This window comes from Leopardus geoffroyi, chromosome E1 (assembly GCF_018350155.1).
Source record: "Leopardus geoffroyi isolate Oge1 chromosome E1, O.geoffroyi_Oge1_pat1.0, whole genome shotgun sequence".
NCBI lineage: Eukaryota > Metazoa > Chordata > Mammalia > Carnivora > Felidae > Leopardus > Leopardus geoffroyi.
This window is the reverse complement of record NC_059330.1, coordinates 46,333,453-46,344,256: the sequence shown is the minus strand read 5'-3', so window position 1 is coordinate 46,344,256 and position 10,804 is coordinate 46,333,453. Positions and strand designations below refer to the sequence as shown.

The window sequence follows — 10,804 nt, the reverse complement described above, 5'->3', positions numbered from 1 at the left end:
GTTGGCCGAGGCCAATGGGGCGGACCAGGAAGCTGAACTCACAGGAGGGGGTTGCAAGGGAAAATGAAGGTAGAGAAGCCTGTGTCTCGCTTGGTAGAGAGCTCATGTTCGATTCAAGATAATAGGTACTAAGCAAAACAAAGTGAACACAAAAGAGTAAGGGTTGTTGTAGGAAATAGTGGCTCTGTTAGAAAAACAAAGGGTTGTCCACCCCTGTGCCTATTCGTTGTGTGACGCGGCCTGAGCATGTGCGAAGTCGCGCGCGGAAGCTGGCTGCGCGCGCAGCTGCGTTCCCGTGTTGGGCTGCGCAGGTTGGCGTTGGGTGTCGGTTTCTCGGTTGCTCAAGAATCTAGCTGGCGTCGCTCTCGGCTCTTCCTGGGTGGCCTGGCAAATTGGTTCCACGGGACTTTTTGCCAGTATCAAAAAGACTTTTTTGTACACCCCCGTTTCTCCACATACATGGAGCCATTTCTCCACATACGCTTGAGTAAACGAGCATTCCCTGCCTCACTTCCTACCAAACGTGCCTGCGCTCTTGCTCCCCCGCCCAGCAGCTATCAATAGCCATAAAAATGGGGGTGAGTAAATCCTCCGTTGTGTCTCTCCACCCCGGACCCCTTTCCACCGCTTTCGTGGCAAACATCTTCGGAGGGTTGTTTCTCAGAACGCTTTTCCGGCGCCCAGGTCGGGCCATTCTCATGGGCATCCTGTTGTGTCCTTGTCTCCCACAGTCCTTGGCTGACCGTGAGCTATGGGCTGAGCTCCTTGGTGCAGTGAAATTTGAGGATTTGGGAGTTTTCAGGGGACCAATTACGTGCATTCCCTATCTCATTTACTGTAACTCCTTTGAGGAGGCGCTACTATTACCTCTTTTGTGGAAGAGGGTTTATTTCTTTTAGATTATGAGTGACTTCTTGTCCAAGAAGGGCAGCTGCCTTCCTTGTACCCTAGTTGTACCAATGCTTTGTCGTCTTCCATACTGACATTTTGGGGGAGAATGTTACCTGGAATAGAAGCTTTGGGGCCAGACAAACCAGTCTATGAATTCCTCTACGATGTCTTAACTAACTTTGACACTATGGGAAAGTTACATAACTTCTAGTTCTTCTGTTAAAAGGAATGACAGGTTATGTATTTGAAAGTGCCTACCATTGTTTTTGACACTACATTGGTGTTTGATAAATGATTGTCTTCCTTTTGTGATCACAGAAAGGCCTTTCCTGACGACTCCCCACTAAAACTGCCAGGCTTTATTTGAGGCTAGTTTATAAGACCTATCAGAGTAACCCCTTCAGGCTACCCGCATTTCTCTTTTATGGCTTCGAATGGTTTTGCTCACTTATGTTAAATATTTCTGCATAGTGATACCAAATCAACATCATAATCACCGCTTGCTAGAAACCAAAATCTCTGTGCTTATGCTTAGTGGGATTTTTTTCAGCTCCTTGTTTTTAGGAGGTGCCTTTGAACGTCGTTTTCTATTTTGTCATATGCTTGTATTTTTAATGTCCTTTTCCCAATTCCTGAATGGTGTATCAACCTTAACTTTGATTTCTTCAGTGGAAATCTTAAATTTTAGTATTTTAAAGCCTGCTAATATCCCATCTAATAAAAATAGCTGTATCATATAAAAATGTTTTTTAAAAATTTACGGTAATTTTATAAATTGGCCAGTGAATTGAATCTTGGCAAATGGGCTTGCTCCAGGTGACCCATTTCTTTACGTGGATGGTGCTTTCCTAGGGAAGTTGAGAAGTCGTTCCTTCAAATGGATAATTGCTTTGGCCTGGGTCAAAGTTATGACTGTGGGAGTGGGTTATAGTAGTAGTGAGTTTGAACCTGACAAAAGCAAGAGAAACTGCAGCTAGAGGGACGTCGTCTTCTGAAGTGGCACCTCCCTTTTAACTGCTTTACTTGGTTTCTGGGCTCCCCAGATCTGCTACTTCCCTGATATCCTCAAGACTCTTTTTCTCCCTTACCTGTTTTTTACTCCTGGAGCTGTCAATGCCCAACTCAGAGGCACCTTGTTTATAGAAGCTAAACGGTTAGGTGGGATCAGTACAGTCTTAACCAGAATTAGAAGAGCAGATAAATTAAGGGTTAAAATCAGTAGTTAGTACTAAGTGAATCAACCTTGACCAGCCCATCAGAGTCAAGGTGAGGGTAAGATCTGAGCTAAGAGTAAACAAAGAAAAATCCAAGAATCCAGGTGGAAGGTCACTAATCAGTAAAGTCTAAGAAAGCAAGAGCATAAAGCTTGAGAAAGACTTGGGAACCAAAGTTAACTGTTAAGATCTAAGCTGGTTTTAACCTTCTGCCCTGATGGGGTAACTCCTGATCAGGACTGACTTGGAACAGAGTTCTGGGGTGGGGAGGCGGAGGTAACTTTTATCAGAGCTATTTCCTGAGCAGGCATTGTTTCTGCACTGTCCTTGTCCTCTTAGAGTTCACACTGGAGGGGTGTGTGGATGGAGGCAGAACCCTAAACAAAAGCCACAGCACAATACGATGAGTACTCTTACAGAAATTTTGGCTGAGTGTTAAGGAAAACAGAAAACAACAAATTGATGATGGCAGTTAGAAGGTGGGGATAGAAAGTCTTGGAAATTCCAGAGGCAGTGACATTTGAGTTGGCTTTGAAGAATAAACAGACACTTGCATAGCAGAGAACTGGGGAGGAACACTTATTCATTTAATCAATGTGAATTGAGTACTTAACTTTGTTCCAGGTATTGTTCTAGGTAGTGGGGACACAGCAGGAAACAAAGCCCCAGCCTTGGAGGAGCTTACATTCTAGTGACGTCATAGGCACAAGAATCAGCGTGAAAGAGCTTGGTGTGTTCAGGGAAGGTTAAGTTCAGTTGGGATGTTGGTGGAAAATAAAGCTATAGAGGTAAGAGGAGGACAGAGTAAGAGCCAATTATCCCATGCTGAAAAGTTTAGATACAGACTCTTCTGCAAGCCCTTGCCTTTAAAAAAAATTTTTTTTAATATTTATTTATTTTTGAGACAGAGACAGAGCATGAACAGGAGAGGGCCAGAGAGAGAGGGAGACACAGAATCCGAAGCAGGCTCCAGGCTCTGAGCACAGGCTCTGAGCCTCAGCACAAAGCCCAACGCGGGGCTCGAACCCACAGACCGTGAGATCATGACCTGAGCCGAAGTCGGAAGCTCAACCAACTGAGCCACCCAGGTGCCCCAAACCCTTGCCTTTTAAACATTTTAGAGCTGTGGAAACCTTTCTGCCAAAGAATCTTGCAAGGTCACTCAATATATAAAACAGTAAAAGCTGAACTCCTTGTTGAAGCAGGGAGGAGAGGTGGGGGTGACACAAGAGAGGATCTCCCAGTGCTGCCCTCCCTCTCACTCTCAGGTTGCCACAACAGCTCTAAGAAACCCGAAGGACCCCAGTGGGTTTAAAGCCTACTGCTGAATGTAATGGAGGGCACACAAATATGGGAAAATGGAGAGATGTGATCATATTTGCTGCCTTGGGATAAAATTGCCAGGAGGGATAGGGTAGGATGGCCTTTTAGCAGAGAAACTAGTTAGGTGGGTTATGGAAGAGATGCTGAGGACCTGACCTAGGTGGGTAGGATAGATCCAAAAAAGATTTAGGAGGGAAAATCAACAGAACTTGATGACTGAAGGGGAGCAAGAAAGGGAGGAGTGAAAGATGACTTCAAGAGAGCACAGTGAAGGTCCTTAAGACTTTCTCTATTCACCTCTTTGCTTTTTTTTTTATTTTATTTTTAAAAATTTTTTAATGTTTTTTATTTTATTTTTTGAGAGAGAGAGAGAGTGTAAGTGGGGGAAGGGTAGAGAGAGAGAGACACACACAGAATCCAAAGCAGGCTCCAGGCTCTGAGCTGTCAGCACAGAGCCCAACATGGGGGTCGAACCTACAAGCTGTGAGATCATGACCTGAGCTGAAGTCAAACGCTTAACTGACTGAGCCACCCAGGCACCCCTCACCTCTTTGCTTTTGATTACAGGTGTCCTGGGCATCTGGTTGGGTCACCCCATCTTTGGCTTTCCTCTGCCTACAAGACCAGTTTGAATGTCTCATCAAGGCCCTTTGCCATGTCCTCATGCTCTGATCAGGATAGATACAGGAGAGGAGACTGGGAGGGAGGACAATGAGACCTTGATTTTGGACAGATGGGTTTACATGACCTATGGAGCGTCTAGCAGTGAATTGGAAATACGGATCTGAATCTCAGGAGAGGGGTGGTGATTGGAGTTAGATATTTAGGCTCATCAGAAAGTAGGCAGTAATTGATGGGATGTGAATAGATGAGTGTGTCTGGGTAAGTCATGTATAGAGAAAAAAGCTAAGGATCGAACTGCAGAGGACCAGAGGGGAGGGAGAAGTCAGAGATCCCAGGGGAGACCTTTGCCTTATCTTCCCTCTGTCTTACTGGTCTGTTTTTCAGTCATACCAGTAGTTCTGGGTCCAAACTCAAGAGCCAGGAGGTCGCCTCTGAGGGGGTCTGGGAAGTGACCAAGAAGAGGACTCAGACTACAGTGCCACCCAGGTCTCTCAATGCACCATAAACGTCTACCTTGAATGGGGAGAGAACAAATGGTAGAATCATGCCCCAGGCCTTAGCTCCAAAGATTTCCAGAGTGTCACCTGGGCTGTAGACCTGAAACTCACTTCTTGAATCCTGGTATATACTCCTGGTATATACTCCACTATTGGAAGACAACTATTCTTGAGTTTTACCTGCTAGACTGTGAACTATGAAAATATGTATCTGTGACTTCATTGTGTACATAGAGGAGGAACTTTTGTACACTTGATGATCCGGCAAAATCGGATTCTCTTCACCCTGGGCTGTTTCATGCCTTTTAGCCTTATTCCATTATCTTTGCCTAACTCATTGATAGCCTTTTTTACATAACATCCTCCAAGAAGTCTTCACTAATCCGTTTCCTTCAATAAGGTTTCCCCGTGGTACCTTATGAATACCTTTATGTTCGCAGTTGTCATGTGGAGAAATGATCTGTTTATGCATTTACCTTCTTTACTAGAAGATGTCAGTGACTGGCACATAGAAGCTGCTCACTGAGTGTTTCTTAGATGGTGAACACAGCATCAGCTGCTTTGCCATCCAGCACTTCTGCTGCTCTGACTGTGCGATGCCCCAGGCCTGCCTCACCACCACAAATGGAAAATGGATGTGTCAGCTGCTTGGGATTCCACCTCGGCCAGGCTCCTGGTACATCCCCAGTAGTGCTGCCATTGTGCTAAGTGTTTCCCACCATGACCTGTCTACCCATACTTCTTCTTCTGAAATTCTAACCTCCTGTGGGCCATCAAACCAAGGAGTGATCTTTTGCTGGCCTGCTGTAGCACAAGTACTGGGCCATCTCGCTCCAAGGGCCTTTCTCCTATGAACTCTTTGGCAGCTATTTTGTCCACCAAACAGCTGGGTCAGGAAGCATAGACCCACTGGGAATTGTCCCTCTGGTTTGGGTTTATTAAATACTTTTAAAATACTTTAATAAATTAAATACTTTAGTTCCATTAAGTCTTTGAGTGCCTGTAGATGCAATAGGGTCAGAGGTTATAGGAAAGTACCTCTTCTGAAACCATAGAATGTTCCAGAATAAAATTCTGAAAAGTGGTCAGTGAGCAGAGTAAGTATCAAGGGAAGAAGAGAGGAAGAGCAAAAAGGCATTCCAAGTCAAGGGAATAAAGGCATGGGAATGCTGCCTCCAGGACTGCAAGTCCTGTAACTGGCTACACCATTAGGTCCTATGAGGGTGGTGTGGGAATGGTCTCCCCTCCCCCCATCTCTTTTGATTCTTGAGCATTAACTTAGTGCTTTCACAAGGTCTTGAATTGCCCCTAGTGATGTATCAAATCCCGTTTGCCTATTGGGTGACCATCAGTAGTATCTCCTTCAAATCAAAATGCTTCTAATTAATCAGGTCCTACCAATTAGCCTCTTTTCTTTGAGTCCCCATAGCACTGGCTTTTCAGTTTGAAAACTTTCTTTGCATGTAATAACAGACCAGAGGTAATAACAGAAATAACAGCTACAAACAAGAAGTCATATATAGTGTTAAGTGCCTGGATTTTGGATTCCAGAGCCAGCTCAGAACCAGGTTTGAATCCTAAAACCATCACAGTGAGAGTAGGGGAAGTAACTGAATCTCTCTGCCTTGATTTCTAAAATAGAGGTAAAATGAGTACCTCATATGCATAGTGAAGGTTAAAAGAAGTAATACGGGGGCGCCTGGGTGGCTCAGTCAGTTAAGCAGCTGACTTTGGCTCAGGTCATGATCTCACGGTCCGTGAGTTCGAACCCCGCATCGGGCTCTGTGCTGACAGCTCAGATCCTGGAGCCTGCTTCAGATTCTGTGTCTCCCTCTCTCTCTGCCCCTCCCCTGTTCATGCTCTGTCTCTCTCTGTCTCAAAAATAAATAAACGTTAAAAAAATTTTTTTTAAATAAAAGAAGTAATACGTGTGGTACTTAATAAGTGTCAGCTAGGGGCGCCTGGGTGGCGCAGTCGGTTAAGCGTCCGACTTCAGCCAGGTCACGATCTCGCGGTCCGTGAGTTCGAGCCCCGCGTCGGGCTCTGGGCTGATGGCTCAGAGCCTGGAGCCTGCTTCCAATTCTGTGTCTCCCTCTCTCTCTGCCCCTCCCCCGTTCATGCTCTGTCTCTCTCTGTCTCAAAAATGAATAAAACATTAAAAAAAAAAAATAATAAGTGTCAGCTATTCTCTGCTTAATGAATAGGAAATCTTTATCCTTACCATAACTTAGATATCCTATTTTCCCCCTAACACCTTGAGGATGTTTTATCATAGCAATTAACTCATTGTTGGTATTGTTTATCATTCTCTCTCACTACACTTAAAGATCATTCACTTGTTTAAACACATGTATTGATTAGGTTATGATAGTGATTAAAAGTAACACAATATAGGGGCGCCTGGGTGGCGCAGTCGGTTAAGCGTCCGACTTCAGCCAGGTCACGATCTCGCGGTCCGTGAGTTCGAGCCCCGCGTCGGGCTCTGGGCTGATGGCTCAGAGCCTGGAGCCTGTTTCCGATTCTGTGTCTCCCTCTCTCTCTGCCCCTCCCCCGTTCATGCTCTGTCTCTCTCTGTCCCAAAAATAAATAAACGTTGAAAAAAAAATTAAAAAAAAAAAAAAAAAAAAAAAAAAAAAAAAAAGTAACACAATATATACCCCAAATTATTGAAAACAGGTACTTAAATACGTGTACATGCACATTCACAGCAGCATTACTTACGATAACTGAGAGATGGAAACAACCCAAATGTCTATCAATAGATAAATGGGTAAGCAGATGATGGCATATACATACAACGGAATATTATTCAGCCATAAAAAGAAATGAAGTGCTGGCACATACTACAACATGCATGAACCTTGAAGACATTATGCCAAATTAAAAAAGCCAGACACAAAAGTCACATGTTATATAATTCCATTTATATGAAATAATCAGAACAGGTAAATCCATAGAGACAATGCAGATTGGTGTGTACCAGGGGATAGGAGAAGAGAATAAACAACTGCTTAATGGGTATGGAATTTTCTTTTGGATGAAAATGTTTAGAACTAGATAGAGGTGGTGGTTGTACAACACTGTGAATGTACTAAACGCCAATGAATTGTTTGCTTTCAAATGGTTAATTTTACATTATGTGAATCTCAATAACAAAGAAAAAAGAAAGAATTCCCACCTCCAAAGAATTTGTATTTTAGCGAAGGAGCCAGATCAGACAGTAAGCCAGTTCACACCTAGGCAAGCAATTACATATTGTGATAATTGCTTGGTGAGAAATAAAGTAAGGGGAGAGAATGGAAAAGATAACAAAGAGCTGGAAGTAGAGAGGCTCTGAGGTTGGAAGGGGCTTAGCAGTTTGAGAAATTGCCAGGAGAACCTCTGGACTCACTCTTAGAGAACCAAAGGCAATGGTTTAAAATGAGCCCAAGGAGGTAAGCAGGAGCCAGGCCTTGCAGAATCTTACATGTCATGAGGAGGGAGTATGATATTCAACCTAAGAGCAATGGGAAGCTAGGGAGGGTTTTAATCAAGGGGAAAATGAGGACCTGAATTACATTTAACTTTTATCTTTTTTAAATTAAAAAAATTGTATTAAGATTTTATTTTTAGTTATTTTTATTTATTTGAGAGAGAGAGAGAGACAGAGGGAGGGAGGGGCAGAGAGAGGGGGGAAGAGAGAGAATCCCAAGCAGGCTCTGTGCTGTCAGTGCAGAGCCCAACACAGGGTTCCACCCCACAAACCATGAGATCATGACCTGCACCGAAATCAAGAGTTGGATGCTTAATCGCCTGAGCCACCCAGGTGCCCCAAGATTTTATTTTTTTCTAAAATTTTTAGGGAGAGAGGGATACCTGGGTGGCTCAGTCGGTTAAGTGTCTGACTTCAGCTCAGGTCATGATCTCACGGTTGGTGAGTTTGAGCCCTGCATTGGGGTCTCTGCTGTCAGCGCAGAGCCTGCTTCGGATCCTCTGATCCCCTGTCTCTCTGCCCCTGCCCCACTCATGCTCTTCTCTCTCTCAAAAATAAAAACATTAAAAGATTTTTTTTTTAATTTTTAATGTTTATTTTTGAGAGAGAGAGAGGGAGGGAGGAAGAGAACGGGGGAGGGGCAGAGAGAGAGAGGGAGACACAGAATCCGAAGTAGGCTCTAGGCTCTGAGCTGTCAGCACAGAGCCTGACGTGGGGCTGGAACTCACAAACCATGGGATCATGACCTGAGCTGAAGTTGGATGCTTAACCGACTGAGCCACCCACGTGCCCCCATTAAAAGATTAAAAAAAAATTTTTTTTTTTAACGTTTATTTATTTTTGAGACAGAGACAGAGCATGAACGGGGTAGGGGCAGAGAGAGAGGGAGACACAGAATCGGAAGCAGGCTCCAGGCTCTGAGCCATCAGCCCAGAGCCCGACGCAGGGCTCGAACCCACGGACCGTGAGATCGTGACCTGAGCTGAAGTCGGAGGCTCAACCGACTGAGCCACCCAGGCGCCCCTAAAAGATTTTTTTTTTTTTTGAGAGAGAGAGAGAGAGAGAGAGAGAGAGAGACTATCCCAAGCAGGCTCCACGCTCAGTAAGGATCCCATGAACCTGGATCATGACCCGAGCCAAAATCAAGAGTTGAATGCTCAACCCACTGAGACACCGAGGTGCTCTACTCTCCGATTTTATTTTTTAAGTTATCTTTACACCCAGTACAGGGCTCGAACTCATGACCCAAGATCAAGAGTCGCATGCTCTACTGACTAAGCCAGGCAGCTGCCCCTTATCTCTTTTTTAAATGCACTTATTAGCTTGTCTGTTTTCTAGTGTAAAGGTTCTCTCCAAGGCAGGTTATCAGAATTACTTGGCAGGCTTATTCTATTATTTTTCTGTAAATTTAAATTCCAGTATAATTAACATACAGTGTTCTATTAGTTTCAGGTGTATAATACTGGGAGGCTTATTTTTTTAAGTTTATTTTGAGAGAGAGAGCATGCAAGTGCGCATGGGAAAGGGGCAGAGAGAGGGCGGGGTGGGGGAGGGGGGAGAGAGAGAGAAAGAGAGAGAGAGAGAGAGAGAGAGAGAGAGAGAGAGAGAGAATTCTAAGCAGGCTCCACACCCTTAATGCAGAGCCTGATGCAGGGCTCGAACTCTTGAGCCAAGAGATAATGCCTAAGCTGAAGTCTGCTGCTTAACCGACTGAGCCACCCAGTCACCCCTGGGAACCTTATTCTTAAAATATAATACTGGAAGCCATTGGATTGTGTACGTGTGTTGTTTAGTGGGGGTGGCTAGAAGGGATAGTTTGGAATAGCTCCCCAGGGGATTTGCCCCTACTGCTCTCTCAAACTCCTTGGAACAAGCTTGAAAGTCTTGAAATGGGTACTAATTACATTATCATGAATTCTTTAGGCACTTTACAGGGGTGGAGAGGGGCCCTGATTCAATGACTGTAACAATTTCAGTGGCCTGTTCTGAGACTGGCAGTTAACGCAAAGGCGGAAGGAGGAGCATGATCTCTGAGAAGACCCAGAGGCAGGGAAGCAACAGCAAAGTAGGGTTCATCACTGGAGGAAAGATACCAGCAAGTACAGGTGAGCAGAACTGATTTCTAAAAAGGGTGGAGAACTGTACTATGAAGAGGATCTGGGTGCTATGGTGCAAGACTTTGTTAGGGGTGAAAACAAAGCAGAGAATTTATATAGTGAAAATCTATCTTGGCTGCTCAAAACTGTTGTCTGAGTAGCAACAGCATTGCTTTTGGAGCTTGTTAGAAATGCTGAAGCTTAAGCCCTGTCTCAGACCCCAAACCTACTGAATCATAATCTGCATTTTGAACAAGAGCCCCAGATGTTTCTTTTGCTCATTGAAGTTTAAGAAGCACTGGTCTAGGTCATGGGGAGAAAATCCCAGACGACCAGAAGGTAGGCTCTCTGACACAGCTGAAGCACTTTATTTTGAATACTTTATGATACAGGACAGTGGCTTCTGAAAAGGTATTGCATTTTTTTCAATTAAGTACTATAAATCCTGGAGAAAAAAACCTTATTTAACTACAGGGAGGTTTCTCATAATGCAAATTTCCACCCACTAGAAACATTTCCTGTGGAGTAAAGTACTAGGCTTCCTTAAAGTGAGGCAGAGCACGTTAAAAATATGCAAAAAGACCTCGGATCTTGGCCAAGTCAACCCTTCACACAGCTGGATCGGGTCTGGGGCAGCTGATATCCCTTGGCAGCTCTGGGCCTCCAGGATGGGCTTTTAAACAAAGT

The 10,804-nt window shown here is 44.4% G+C and overlaps 1 long non-coding RNA gene across 1 annotated transcript; it reads left to right on the top strand.

Annotated features, from left to right (window-relative positions):
* The first annotated feature begins 311 nt into the window (after positions 1–311).
* On the top strand, positions 312–4,968 carry LOC123603928. The gene is made up of 2 exons (XR_006715112.1): positions 312–578; positions 4,437–4,968. It is a non-coding gene; the product is annotated as an uncharacterized LOC123603928 (long non-coding RNA).
* Positions 4,969–10,804: the final 5,836 nt, after the last annotated feature.